Source organism: Manis javanica, chromosome 2 (genome assembly GCF_040802235.1).
Source record: "Manis javanica isolate MJ-LG chromosome 2, MJ_LKY, whole genome shotgun sequence".
NCBI lineage: Eukaryota > Metazoa > Chordata > Mammalia > Pholidota > Manidae > Manis > Manis javanica.
In genome coordinates, this window is record NC_133157.1 from 156501497 (window position 1) to 156517922 (window position 16426).

The 16426-nt window shown below is 34.9% G+C and overlaps 1 pseudogene; it reads left to right on the top strand.

Moving 5' to 3' along the window:
* Positions 1–5072: 5072 nt before the first annotated feature.
* Positions 5073–6429, top strand: LOC108385106 (tRNA (guanine(6)-N(2))-methyltransferase THUMP3 pseudogene; annotated as a pseudogene).
* The last annotated feature ends 9997 nt before the right edge of the window (positions 6430–16426 follow it).

The window sequence follows — 16426 nt, forward strand, 5'->3', positions numbered from 1 at the left end:
CAAAGACAGTATGGAATGTGATTGATATGGATCTCTATGGTAGTTAGTAGGGATGATGTCAGTTGGTAAGATTACTTCATAAAATTAGGTGAGTCCCTGCCTTTATAAAAGTCACAAACTAGTAAAGAAGATATATAAATGAAGTTATCATAAGAAAAACCAATAGAGGCAAAGGCACTGTTTTAGTTAAACATAGAAGGGATAAGTCAGCATGGGTATATCTCGAAAAGTAAGTGGCACTCACAGGAGAAGAGACCACTATGCTGGATAGTGAGGGAAATGAGAAGTTCTGTAGCCAAAAAGAGAAGGAAAAGGCACATTTTAGCAAGAACAAATACATGAAAATGTGGAAGAATAAGATCTGTTTGACAGAATGTAAAAACTTGGGTATGGCCATACCATAAAATATGTGTGAGGAAGAAACCTCTTTAATGAGGATGAAATAAGGCCCCAATGAAAATAAAGGTGATTGGAATATCACGTTGTCATCTAGCACTTATATCAGACTTTGAAGATTTGGGAGAGTTTCTGCTTCTTTGTTTTCATTTTTGATATTTAAACTAAAAATTTTAATTCAGTCAATAGGCAAGTGTTCATTCAGAAAAGCAAAAGAGAGTACAAATAAAGTATATGCAGTATATTTGAAGAAGAAACTTCTTAAAAGATCTGTATCTACATGATTAACAACCACCTAATTAATATATTTTCAGAATGAAAATGTTATTGGGGATATCTGACTGTATAACTGACCAGCCCCAAAGAAATAATCTGTAGATGTGTACATTTGAGGGTCCCCCATCAAAATAACCAGAAAATCTCAGCAAGATTACCCTTAAGAACAGTCCACCACTCAGTAAGCTACAGCTCCCAGAGTGGATCTCCAATCTGCCTTTTAGTGAGTCACTGTTAAAAATGAAAGTGTAACCAAGGATCAGCAGACATTTAAGAGAAGTTTTAAAATGAAAGAAAGGGAACCCAACAAGTAAATAGGAGAAAATCTTCAGAGGAAACAGAGAGGATGCAGAGAATAGTAGAAAACTTTAAAAATAAATAATTGGGGACACCACTTCCTTTACAATATCCAAGAAATATCCTATTAGATTGTAGTTCCTATAGATTAGGCCTTTAAACCTTGGACAAAATATAAGAAAAAATCTGAAAACACTAAAGAGTGAATTAAGGTAAGCAGATTATGAAGGGAGATGACATTTGGTAGAAGGGACCCCTGACCTATTAAAATGGCTTTTAGCCTAAGAGCAGTCTGAAGTTGACACCACAATGAGTGGCTAAAATTATCAGAAAAAAACCTGTAGTCTTTCTGTCCTGAAGAAACAAAGAATAGAGTTCAGAGCCATCAGAGACACTGGAGAGTGATGGAGGAAATCCTGAAAAAGTGAGCGTAAGCAAGAGGGATCTCCAAATTCTATGTTTAAGTTTTGCAAAAAATCTCTGGTTGACTCTTATCCATGTATATGTGGAACAGAATCTGAGAAGCACAGAGTCCAGTATGAGACAGACCAAATTAATCACCTGCAAAACAGAATTCGACACCATTTGAAGGCATAAAGCAGAACTCAGAGTTTCTAAATTACAGAATTTCATGATGTGAGTCTACAACAAAGAATTATGAGCAACAAAGAACAGGGAAATAGCACCCAGTCTCAAAAGAAAAGGAAAAAAGAAGAGACTGAACCCACAAATGATCCAGATGTTGGAAACAGTACATAGGATTTTAGAATGGATTTTACAATTATGCTGAATAAAGTAAAGGAAAATGTACTCAAAATGAATGAAAAGATAGAAATTCTCAGCAGAGAAATAAAATTAAATGATAATTGTACAGTTTAAAATGCAACATTTGAAATTAAACTGAATAGATTTAACAGAATGATAATGGCAGAAGAAACTTAAGGGACCTTGAAGGTAAATCAGTAGAACTCATCTAAACTGAAGAAGTAAGAGAAAAGGGGAAAAAGAGTGAGCACCTCAGGATCTGTGAGACAATACCAAAATGTCTAATTGAGTCCCAGGAGAAAAGAGAGAGGAGAGAAAAACAAAATGTGAATAATAATGGCTGTGACTTCCTCTTCTGGCTAAAATGGCGTAACAGTGACCTGATTTATCCTCCTGTCTGAGGCAACCAAAAAATTTAAACAAAATACATGAAATAACATGTTTCAAAACATTGGGCATCAGACAGTAAGGACTGTGACGTCTTAGAGACAGGAAAGAAATGGGTTGATTGCTCTAACTTATTGCCCTAGGAGAGTTTACAGACTTCATTGAAGGAATAAGGAATCCAGCTGGTCCAGTGGTCTCCTTAAGTTGATGAGACAGAGCTGAGAGTCGGAGGAACAAAAGAGCTAGAGTTGGTAGGACAGAATACATAAAGAGAAAATAGCTACAGAGAGAGATTATCAGGGAGATTCACATATTGGACTTTACATGAGGCCAGAGAAAAAAATGATCAGAAAGGATTTAGAGGGAACAGTACCTGGCACTCACAGAGAACTAGGAATAATGTCTGACTTCATCATTCAGACTTATATTCTGAAAACATTGTTGAGAGAAATTAAAGACCTAAATACATGAGAAGATACACTGCACTTATGATCAGAAGACTCAATGTTGTTAATATGTTAATTCTTCCCAAATTTACTAGTTTCTTAAAAAATTAACTATACTCCTACCATATGACCCAGCCATTCCAGTCCTAGGTATCTACCCAAGAAATATGAAAAGATTGCACATAAATGTTCATAGCAACTTTATTTGTAATGGCTCCAACATGGAAATAGTCTGAAAGTCCATCAAGAGGTAAACAGATAAATATATGTGGTGTATCATTATAACAGAATACTACTCAGCAATGAAAAGGACTGAGCTTTTGATACACACAATAACATATGAATAAAAAAAATTTTGCTGACTGCAAGTAGCTAGACAAAAGTGTATACATATTGTATGAATTCATTTATATAAAATTTTAGAAAATGCAAAGTAATGTATAGTGTTAGAAAGGACATCAGTTGGACTGTAGTTGGGAAGAAAGATGAGAGAAATTACAAAATGCGAAGAAAACTTTCTAGGGAAATAGATATGTTCATTATTTTGATCGTGTGATGGTTCCCTGAGTATTTATTTATATCTAAATGTAGCCAAATGTACACTTGAAAATGTGCTGATTATTGTATGTCAATTATACCTCAACAGAGTACTTCAAATAAATCAAGGAACTCCAACTAAGAAAAATAAAAATAAAACCAAACTTCAGCTCATTATAACGAATTTACTGAATACCAAAAATAAGAAGAAAACCTTGAAAGCATCCAGAGAAAACAATACATTTTATATAGGTGAACAAGAAGAGAAATACACAGAGTTCTGAAAAACAGACAAAAAATATCTGACAACACAAAATTGCATATCCAGCCAAAATCAAGAAGGCTAATAAAGGCAATTAGAAATGAGGAAAAGAGAATTTGTCACCAGAAAACATGCCCTTTGAGAAATGCTAATGGGAATTCTTCAGGCTGTAGGGAAATGGCACCACATTGAAATTCAATCTTCAGGGACTTTTCATAATGCTAAAGAGGTCAGATCATCAGGAAGACATAATTTTCATAATTTTTTTCTCTCATAATGGCTTCAAAATTCATGAAGTAATGACAGATTAAAAGGGAAAAATAAATAATTCTGCAATCATAGTTGAAGACTTTTTATTATTTTTTCAGCAGTTGATAGAATTAAATGAAAAAATCAGTAAAGACACAGATGGATCTGAACAAACCATCAACCACCTTGACCCAAATGATATTTATAGAACACTATCCTCAACAACTGCTTAATGCACATTCTCTTCAAGGGCATGTGGTACATTCACTGGGGTAGATCATATGCTGGACCATCCAACAAGTCTTAATAATTTGAAAGGATTGAAAGCATACAAAATATGTTTTCTCATCATATCAGAATTAAATTAGAATCTAGAACAATATAACATCTGGGAAAAGTAACTGAAATTACAGAAAAACCTTCTAATTTCTGTAGTGAAGAAATTGCCAAAGAAATTAGCAAATGGGGGTGAAGATGAATAGCCATCATGAGCAGTACTCACAAATTCTAAAGAAAGAAAGAAAGAAAGAAATTAGAAAATATTTTACCTAATTAATAATGAAGCATAAAACCATAAAACTTTTAAAAGGAAACATAGCAAAATATCTTTGTGATTTGTGGGAGAACAAAATTTTGAAATGTAAAACAATAACCATAATAGAAAAAATGGGTAAGTTAGACTTATGAGAATTAGAAACTGCTTAGCAAAAGGCACCATTAATAAAGTAAACAGCCATGCCATAGATTTGAAGAAAATGTACCTTGCAAAACATGTGTCTGACAAAGGACTGGGATGCAAGGTATATAAGGAACTCGTACGACTCAATAATAAAACAGATGGCTCAATAAAAATGAGCAAAGAATTGAATAGACACACCTGAAACACATGAAACAAATATATGAAAATATGCTCAACATCATTAGTTATCAGGGTACCGCAAATTAAGACTACACATAGGCATACCACTACATACACATCAAAATGACTAAAATTAGAAATAATATTAATACCAAATTTTACTAAGGATGTGCAGCAACTGGAAATCTCATACTGTTGGGAATATAAAATGTGACAATTATTTTGGCAAAAGATCTAGCATTTCCTCATAAAGCTAAACATACATTAACCTATGATTCAACAATTCCATTTCTAGATATTAAAAAAATTAAAAGATGTATGCACACAAAAAAGGCTTGCACAAGAATATTCAAATCAGCTTTATTCATATTAGCCCAAAGTGGAAAATATCCCAGAGAACCTAAAGTAGGAGAAGAGATAAACAAACTGTGGTATATTCATAAAATGGAATACTACTCAGCAGTTAAAAGAATCCACTATTATTATGGAACATTCTGACTAAACTAATAAATATTATGTTGAGCAAAACAAGTCAGACAAAAAGATGCACATGCTGTACTATTTTTTTATTAAGTTCTGAAACAATCAATGATGGAAAAAAATTTGAACCATGGTTTTCTGGGTGGGGGTGGGGATTAGGATTGGTGACTGGGTAAGGGCATGAAGGTTCTTTCTGGGGTGATAGTAATATTCTATAATGATGGGTTTGAGGTTGTGCAAACTTTTGAATTTTTTGGAACTCAGCAAAATTTGTGCATTAAACTGTATGTAAATTTTATATCAAAAGAGAAAGAACAAATACAGAGTTCTAGTTAATGACAGGAATGCTGAAGTAGCTAAGAAAAGCATACACTTGTTTGCAGTTTCCTTTAAAATGCATAAAAACATGCAATGCATCAATGTAGAAATACATATGTGAAAAAGTTAAGTATAGTAAAATGTTAACACTAGAATCTAGGTAATGGACATACTGGTGTTCACTCTAAAATTCTTTCAATTTTGCTATATGTTTCAAATTTTGTTTATAAAATATTTGAAAAAGTCTTATACCCACCATCTTTACAGAGAAAAGAAAACAGCATAAGGGTATGCTGGGCCTGAAGGGTGCCCGAGCTGGAAGGGTCTCTGCTGGTAGCCAAGACCATATTAGGGATCTTGGAAGCACTGCCAACATGTCTGATGTGCATGAAGTCACTAACCAGTTCTTGGATGTGAACCTTCATGAGAACCAGAGGTCTATAAAAATGACAGAAAGTGTCCTCAGAAGTGAATCTGAGCATCACCATGTCACTATTGGAGCCACTGTTCCTACTGGCTTTGAGCAAACATCTGCAGATAAAGTGAGAGAAAAACTGAGGACACTGCGCAAAATCAGCAAAGACAAAATAGGATCTCTTTTGATACTTCAGTGAAAGTCTGGCTTAGGTTCATTGTCTGAGACCAGTTGATAACTTATTTGTTGTTATTCAATAGGTTATAGATTACAAGTTCAAAGAAATGAGAAAAAGTTATAAAGGATTTTGAAGATTTGGCTGGAAAACTCCCATGCTCAGACCCTTTAAAAGTATGGAAAATTAATACCAGTGTCAAGGGAAAAAAAACACAAAAAGATAAATCAAAATTCAAGTAAGGGTGGTATGTAAAGTAAAAGTAAAAATTTATAATGGACAAGAAGACAAAATAAATGACAAAGATGTTCAAAAAAAGAGTTGCCTAACAGTGCTTTAGATTGACATATGTTAGAGTATTATGAAAATCCAGCCATTGATGAAATACCAACATTAGCAGGTGATGATTTGTCATCCTGCAAAGATGAGACTCATGAAAGCTCAAAAGAAGACACTAATCCCCAAGTGCTAAAGTTTAGAGTCACGTGTTACAGGAAAGAACTAAGTGCCTAGAACAGCGATTACAGGAAAAAAATTACACTACCAGGAAATTTCATAATACTTGGGATAAAGATGACTTGGAAAAACTTACTAGGGGAGGGTGTGGGGCTTGAGGTTGACAAAGAGGGGGAGCAGAAGTCTCCATACAGACCAGGGATCACAATGATGTTTGACTTCTCAACTGCCACTGAATTCTGAGAAAATCATTTCCAGTCTAGGATTTTATGGTCATTCAAGTGGTGAGATTAGAATAAAACATTTTAAAGGATACAAAATACTGATCTTCATGCACTGTTTCTCAGAAATCTACTGGATGATCCTGAACCAAAACGAATTTATAAACCAAGAAAGGAAAGATACAGAATCTGGGAAACAGGAAACCCAGTTAGAGTCAGGTGAAGTTAATTTTATGATTATGAATTTAATGAGGTGATGGTAAAGGAAAAGCCTAGGATGGTGGCAGGGAAGCAGGGCAAGGAAGCCAAGGTACCCCAGGAGGGCAAGAGCGTCCAGGGATTCTGGAAGGGCTGTTCTAGGAAACAAAATAGCACATTTACCTGCTGTTTATATTTGTGGGGAATATATCTTATTCTCTTTATTTATTTAGTTTTATTTATTAATGGAAGTGATTTTGGGCATGAATTAGTGGAAGGTACATCAGAAATGAATTAAACAAATATGAATCATTGATTGAAGCCAGGTAAATCAAGTTATACAAGAAAATGTTTCCCACTGGTAATTACATGGTTCAGCTGTGATTACTGCATGACAATATTAATGTCAAACTTTATATATATATATATATATAATGTCAAATTAAAACCCAAAGTAATATATAGCTACATTAGGTGAGTGGAGAAATGGGTCCATTAGAAAACTGAACTCTCATCTTCCATAGTATGAAGTCAATAGGTGTTAGTGTTGAAAGAATCAAGAAACAATAATGTATGCTATAATTCAGGAATATGATGGTAAATACCAGAAGAAAATAACTTGAACATCTTTCCTCTGGAAAACACAATCAGGGGTGAGGAAGGGACCAGAAGACAGTTTTTTTTTCATTATAAGCCTTGTAAAATGAATAGACTTTTTAAGAAATAAATAAGAAATTAAAATTTAATATGCAATGAGGGTGAAGAATGATATTCAGATGAATACTTGAGAAAATTAATTTCCAACTGAAATTCATATCATTAAATATAATAACCTTAATGTTTTTCCCTATGGCAATTACTATGGAAAAGTTAAGTCTATTAGCCAGAAACTGAGTATAATTTGAGTGAAGCAATGCACATTTTTCAAAAAATTCTTTTTTTGCATGTAAGAAAACTAAATAATGTTTTCTAGAGGTCTCTGTCCCCCCAAAATTTACACAAGAGTACTGAAGATTTGAGAAATACACAAATAAGAATGAGAGAAATTTTTATGTAATATCAAATTTATTTAGAAGGGTTATAAAACATGCTTTCTTGTGTTCTGTATACATCTAATAAAATAATGCACAGACATAAGTCATTGCAGGATTGATTTCCATAAAACAAAGCTCTGAACACATCACCCGAAGCTCAAAAAATATCATTTTTGTCCCATCACCTACAAAATAGGACCTTTCTTAACTTGACATTTAATGCTTTCTGTACTCTATTCCTAACATGTATTTCCTAAGAGATTTATCACCATTCTCTTTTGTGTCTCCTTCAGTAGAGCTAAACTGAGATCCCAGCAGTTGCTCATAATCAATCTTTTTTCTTGTCTCCATGACTATTTTTTGGTTTTTTGTTTGCCATTGACTGCTAGGTATTGCTCTTCCCTCATCTCTAAAATTATTTTATCTCAAAAACTATAATTTTATTTTAAAAGCATTTTTAGATTAAATTCTATATTGTTAAATTAAATGTAAATATATTCATACTTAAATTTATAATATACTTATACTTAAACTTATATTATTTTATCCTAAAAATTCTTAAAGAATTAAAATTCCTTTACCTTAAAAATCAACTGTCTGTTAACCTTATTTCTGTGTCCAGTCATTATCTGATCGAGATAGATTCTTTTACACATAAGCTTCTTGAAAGGACTGAAAGACGTTTATTAGGTTTCCTTTGGTCTTTGGCTACCTTAGTGAGAGCAGTGGCAGTGGAGCTCTAGAAAGTTACAGAGATAACTCTAGATATCTAATAGAGATACAAGAAGTCAGAGAAAGAAAATGGAGATTTTTTAGGCTAGCAGTCCCCAAGCTTATTCTGTAAAGCGCTAGCTTTCAGGCCCCTCCCTGCCTCCCTCCTTCCCTTCCCTTCCTTCCATATGGATGGATCTTAAGGGCATCTTTCCTTCCTTCTCTCCCTCCCTCCCTCCCTCCCTTCCTTCCTTGCTGCCTATGCTAAATGAAATAAGTCAGACAGAGAAAGACAAATACTGCATGGAATTACTTATATGTAGAATCTAAAAAAAATTCAAACTCACTCATAGAAACAGAATAGAGAAGTATTTTCCAGAGACAGGGGCATGGGGGAAATAGGGAGAGGTTGCTAAAAGAGTAAAAACTTTCATCTATAAGATGAGTAAGGTCTGAGGATCTAATATAAAACACGGTGACTATAATTGATAACACTGCATTGTATAACAGAAATTTGCTAAAAGGATAGAACTTAAATGTTCTCACCACCCCCCCACAAAAAATCCAGATAAATATGAGGTGAGCTGAGGTGTTAGTTAACTAGGTAGGAGGAATCCTTTCACAATATATACATATATCAAATCTTCATGATGTACACTAAATAGCTTAAAATATTTTGACAATACTTCAGGAAACCTGTAATTCCTCTATGTCTAGAATAGGAGTGTAACAGGTATATCTGAGTCATGAGTGCTATGTGGTAGAGAAGTATAGAATTAATGGTTGATATACCCCCTGTATAGATCAAACCTGCTTTGGTAAGAGCTTTCCTTTTTTGTCCTCATCTGTGAAATAGGGTAACACTCCCCTACTTCCCTGTATAACTATAAATGGGTCCAAAAGTTTAGTCAAGTAAAATGTAGGGTTGCAAACCATATTGCAAACAAACTTTTCTAGTCTTCCAGGTATGGTGTGAAGTAAAGGGAAAAAATGACCTTTATTAGCTGTGTAAGAAATTGACTGTGTGTTATTAGCAGAATACACCCCTTTCTGCGCATGAGAAAGTTCAGAATGGTCATTACGTGATCAGTCCCCCTCACTCCCCCACAGAAAGGAACTTAACTTTGGCCTGCCTTGCTTGAGAATGGGTGACAGCAGAGAATGGGAGTTAATTGCTTATCATGTTATATCCAAATCCATATTATTGTGGGGATTATTGCCAGGTTTATCTTATGGCCTGTGTGGTAAACCTCAGTCAGTTTATTTCTTTTCAAATAATGTTTGTATTTGACAGTTTAAAGATGGCTCAGAATGTAAGTTCAACACACTCTGATGTGTGGACAGCATGAAACTCTCAGCGGATCAGGACAACCCATGACATAGATAGTGTCAAATGGGTTTTTCCAAAGTTTCATTCTGGGGGAGAAAAAAGAAAACTCTTACCAAACCAGGTTTGATCTATATTAACCTTTGGGTTGATTGGGTATATCAACCTTTAATTCTGTGTTTTCCTACCACATAATATTCATGACTTAGAAATAAATACCTGTCACACTCCTATTCTAGACATACAGGGATCACTATTTTAGACGATCTTGGGATTTTTTCCTATGGTTTCATTCTTGGGCAGGGTCATGTCACTGAGACAGTTTCTCACGGCTTGGACATCCTCAGACATGCAAATTGTTTACTCCAGATGAAGGGAAAGCTTTTTGCAGTATTTTGCTCTGGTTGCCTCTTTCAACCTGGAAAAGCTAATGTTCAGGCTTATGTGGTGAGCAGGAAGGTGTGGAGAAGCGAGTGCGGGGAGCAGGCAGGGAGGAAGGCAGCAGGCTGAGAAGCACCCCCAGCACTGTGGCCGTGTCCCATGCTGAGAGGAAGAATGTGCCTGCGTTTCTTTCCTTCTTCCCCTTGTTTATTTACTTCTCCCCTTTACCGCCTCTTCACATCCTTAACTCCCAATCTGTGTAACCACTTGGGTAGGCAATTCTTTCTCTGTGACTGGACCACAATCGACAACAATCTTGCTTGTATCTGGGGACACAGACATGCTTTTTGGTAAAATCCATTTATCATCAGAATCATTAATCGTGAAAAATTGTGCCTTGATGTTGTCAATGTTAGATCGTGCTGCTGGGGACTGAAGGATCATTATTCAAATATTCACAGGTAATACAAAACCAAATTTCTAATATTTATTATTTCACTTTACCTATCACATGATTACATAGTACATGTGTGTGAGATATAGTTTTAAGCATTTTTATGAATAGTAACTCATTGGATCCTTATACCAACCCTACGAGGTGGGTTCTATTATCTACATCCTCATCCTGCAGATAAAAAATGGAGGTCCAGAAAGACAAAGTGCCTAGGGGCCACACAACTAGCAAGCAACAGACTTGGGATTCAAACCCAGATAATGTACATGTAGAGACCCTACTGTTAATTGTTATGCAATGCTGTAGTATGCTGACTATGACTACACATGGGAAGGGTTCAGCAACTCATCGTATTCGCTAATTTGATTTCATGTGTTTTCTTTATGGTGTCCAACATCTGGGGAGTTCAAAGTTTAAAGATGGCTCAGGTGCTGAAAATGTTGTCAGGCATGTAAGGGTCTGGCAGCACAGATAACTTGAAAATCATCCAGCTACAAACACCAAGAATTGCTCAATAAATTATAACTAACATCCTTATAAATGCATGGCTGAACTGCTAAGAGAGGCAGGGAAATTACCTTGGGCCATAAATGAAGAAGGAACTGAAAATCAGCACAGTGAACTGTGGAGCTGACACTCTACTCTAGGGGTATTTATCCTGTTTAACAATATAGGGGCTTGCATTTAGTACCAGCACAGAGTTGGCTCTGATACCCACACATTTTATAGTATTAGTCCTTCAATATGACTGAGTGTTCAGGCAAGGGGAATTCTCAAAAATTGTGGGAAGGATTATAAATTTGTACAACCACTTTGGAGAGCAATGTGACAATGTCTCACTAATTTGAATATATGTACCCTGTGACCAAGCAATTCCTTTGCTAGCTTTATATAGTGGAGAAACTCCAGGCCATGGGAAAATCAGATGTGAACAAGAATTTTATTGCAACGCTACTTGCATTAGTAAAAATTTGGAACAAGAGAGTGGATAAATGAATTGTGTTGTATTTGCATAATGGGACAGACACACAGGGCAGTGAAAATCAATGTACTGTGCACGTGCATTATTAGGGAAAATTCTCAAAAGCTTCACTTTTGTGAAAAACTGAGGTAAGTTGCAGACTATTTGCAGCATTAAGCCTAAGTGAAAAATATAAAGAATCAGAAAGAATTTTTAAAAATGTAAAAATTTTTAAATTTTTACCCCATGAAAGAAAGAAACCAAAAGGACTTCTCTCAAAAATGAAAATGATGCCAGTATTACAGATGTAGCTGACCTCCCTTTGGCTCAGCACCTATCTTGCAGACAGACCCTCACAACAGATCCCACAGGATAGCAAAGAAGAAGGAATGGTTGTTTTACTGAATATTTCCTAGGAAGGAAATATTTTCATATTGTCAATTATTTCACCAAAAATTCAGATCAATTCAATATAGTCATAACTCTTCTTTTTCTCTGCACTGCATCTTTGCCTCTTTTTGGTCTTGCCAAGTGTCTCAGATTTCCTGAATCCACACAGATGCACATAGTCTCAAACTTGTGCAAAGCCGCTTAACTCCCTTTGCTTTTTACCTTGCATTTGTAACCCATCATGCCAGTCATCAAATAAGCGTTCCTTTTTAGGATCTGTTTATAATTGTGTTTGTATTTTATAGCAATATTTTTCTCTCTCACAAACAATTAAAAAAATAAAAACTAAACTGGAGTCCAGGAGGACTTTGGACCAATAAAATTTAACAGTTATTGTTATTTCTTAAAACAACATCTTCATTGAGATATAATTCACTTACCAATTTACCAATTTAAAGTATACAATTCAATGGTTTTTAGTATATTCCCAGAACTGTGCAACCATCAGCAGAGTCATTTTTAGAGCATTTTCATCACCCTTTAGAAAAGCCCCATACTCAATAGCAGTCATCCCCCGTTTTCCTCACCTTGTTTCTGCCCCCCACCTCCACTTCCTCAACCCGTCTCCCTCTACTCCCTACCTCCTGCTTTCCCATCTGCCTTAGCAAACCAATAATCCTTTCTGTCTCTATAGATTTGTCTATTCTGGATATTTATTATTAATGGAAGCATATAATATATAGTGTTTGTGACTGGTTTCTTTCACTTAGCTTAATGTTTTCAAGCATTATTAGTACTACATTCATTTTTATTACCAAATCATATTATATTGTTTGGACAAACCACATTTTGTTCAGTTTTTCATCAGATAATGGACAGTTAGGCTATTTGGATTATTCCTACTTTTCAGCTATTATGAATATTGATGCTATGAATTTTCATGTATAAGTTTTTGTGTGGTCACGTGCTTTCATTTCTCTTGACTATACACAGTCAAGAGGACTAGAAGAAGCAAGTGAGAATTCTGATGGGACTTGAGTTGAATCTGCAGCTTGATGGGGTGATAGTACCAACTTAACAGCATTCAGTCCTCCAGTCTATGAAGACAGGATATCTTTTATTTTATTTAGGTCTTCTTTAATTTCTTTCAACAATACTTCATAGTTTACAGAATATAAGTGTTACACCTCTTTTGTTAAATATGTTTCTAAGTGTTTCATTCTTTTTGATGATATAAATTTAATGGTATTCATTTCCTTTTTGAGTTCATTTAAATGTATGGAAATGAAATTGATTTTTGTATATTGATCTTCAATCCTGCAACCCTGCTAATAAACTTATTTATAAGCTCCAATAGTCTTTTTTTTTAAGTGGATTCCTTAGGATTCTATATATACAAGATCTGTTATCTGCAAATAGAGGTAGTTTTACTCTTCCTTTCTCATTAGGATAATTTTTATTTCATTTTCTTGCCTAACTGTGCTGGCTAGGACCTCTGATCAGTGTTGAATAGAAGTGGCAAGATATTCCTTTTTTTTTAGACTGTGTTTCACTCTTTTTTTCTTTCTTACGAATTATGGTAAGATAGTAAAGCAAAAGAGCCTATGTCTTTTTTCCTTAAAAGTAAGGAAAGAGTGATTTGGAGGAAACCAAACACTGCCTCAGGGCTATTGTCTGAGAACAATTAAAAGGGAAAAAGACCAAATGGTGACCGTTAGCACTATGAAAGAAAAGAAAGCAAATTGGAACAAAAAAAGGGGTGCAGAAGACTGGTCTGGGCTTGGTCTTGGGAATCAACAATGTGAAAGCTTGTGGTTTCTTGACAAAATAGAAAGTTTATTATTTTTAGAATATGTATCAATTTATGCAGGATTACTACACAATCAAGAGGGCTTTAATGCAATTAGGTCTCAAAGTTTTGGACCGAGAAAAGCTTCATTTAAAAAAACAAATATCTGTCAGTTGTTTTGTATAATTCATGTGCATCAAAAATCAAATTAATCAGTATCAGGTATTAAATGATTTACTTACTTATTTGTTACTTCTTATTTATGAGGAGAGAATATATTGTTTAATCTAGGCCTAGGCAGATTAAGTGTTAATTTTTCTTTATCTTGAGTTTGGAAATGGATATGTATCATCTAATAAAATTTTGAATATATTAGTCTGTCAACAATAACTTTAAAGTTAGGGGTTTTTTGTTTGTTTTTCTCTGTATTCTGTTCTTCTTGTGATTAATATTGCATTTGAAGTCCATTAAAATATTGAACACTAACCAGTAAAAATACATCATTTAAATCTTTAATTTTTCATAAGTGGTAGAATGGTGAAATGGGAGCTATTTTAGACTAAGAAGTAACACAAATGAGGAAATGAGTCTAGCTGTTTTGGCCAGGCATTACTTACCTTTAAAATGTGGAAAAAGAAGAGGAGGAAATATGGATTATCTGTGAAATATCCTCCAGTATAATCAATAACACAGTTAACGTTTAGTACTTATCCCTTGGCAAGCACTGTGCTAAATACTTGACGTATTCTCATACAAACCTCAGAACGACCCTACAATACAGGTTGGTTAGTATTGTCTGATTGTATGACCAAGGAAGATGAGACTTAAAATCCACAAAGTTGCTATGTACTAGACCCAAGTTTCAAATCTATGGAAGTCTGTTCTGTGTTCTTTTGTGAGATGGCCAGTCAGATGCAGCCACAAGGACAGACACAGGAGAGGCTCAGGAAGACAAAATTATTATACTTACAGGTTGTAGAGACAGGAGGCACACCTCACAGGGCCGCATGGGAACTCCTCCCAGCGGTGAGGACGTAGAAAGGGGAGCAAGGTGAGAGCAGAACCCTTCAGGGTTTCAAGCAAAAGTCAAGGCAAGGCAGGGTAAACATTTTCTGATTGGCTAGTTGAAATAATGTCTTTGGGCTGGGCTATAGGGGCAGTCCTTAGTTGCCTAGCACCTGGTCCTCAGATGATTAAGGCAGAGAAATATTGCCTCCTGGAGTGTATGGGTCAGATAAAGGAGTCTGGCTCCGAACTGTTTAGTTTGCATATCAAAACTGTGCTGCTGGCTGAGTTCTTTAGTGTCTTTAAGAACGGGCTAGCCCAGGAAGGGGCAGAAAGGTTTTTAGGATGTTAAAACATTATATATAGAGAAATAAAAAACACGAACAGTACAAAGTCTAATTCCAGAGCCACTTTTAAACATTCTCCATTATTGCCTCGTGTTCTAAAAACAGTGAGAAATCACCAAAAAAATATTTAATTTTCAGTTACATACCTCTCCCTATTGTTGAAACATGAGTTGATCAATTTCATATCAAGCACATTAAATGACACTATTATTCTTCCAGATAAAAATAGCTATGAAAGTAAAAGCATTACAAAAATAATAGAAGTACTTTAAATGTTAATGTATATTCAAAACAATGACAATTAAAATTGGTCCTATGAAATAAAATGAAAGAACACATGCTTCAGGATAAGACAGACTTGGATTTGAATTTTGACTTTTCCACTAATGTGGTATGTTATTAAACAGTTACTGGCTTAGGTTTCCTATCTGCGAAATGCAGAGTGGTAATGATGGGCATTCATGATCACACAGTTGTTGGTAAGTAGCTGACCCATACTTCAATTTCAGGTTTGACACCACAGCCAGTTCAACTACCTTTAAGAAAGGTGTATTCTAAGGGAGATACAAATGTCAAAGGACCCTTGAAGGTGTAGAGAGCAGTTCAAACACTGAACAAAGACGAAGACCATTTATTATGGAGAGAAAATGGGACACATATTAGAAATAGTCAGTCTTGCACATTTTATTTTATAAGGTGCCAATCTGTTACTGCTCAATTTTAATTTTTCACTGAAGATTTTCTTGAAATCAAATATCAGTAAAATGTAGAAGGCTGAACATATTTCCTTGTTCCCTGCTTATATTCTGAAATTCTTACTGTCATTGTTTTATTAAGACACATTTTTTATAGAATGCCATCTTATTCAAGATAATGAAATCAAAAGGAGAAAAAAATGTTTTTCTTTTGACAATAATTTGGCAAAATAGATCATATGAATCAATATATGCTGAGAGTAAGGAATAACCATCCTAAGATATATGAAATCTTGGGTTCAGTGGCAATGATTTGATACTAAATATGCCTAGGGATATGACTGTCAGTGGCAAGCATTTACAAACAAAGGCATCATAAATATAGGCGCTGCAGAAAACATGTGTCATCAGTTCTAGTCCATTGGTCTTCACTGACCACTGACAACTGTGCACTCCTCTTTCAGGACCAAACTGCAAGATAAACAGCACTCCTTTAAAAAAAAGAGAAGAAAAGTAAGAGGGAAAGAAAATTGGCAAATTGAAGATGGGAAGCTCAAGAAATACATAAAGTGAATCAATGCTGTTACTGAAACAC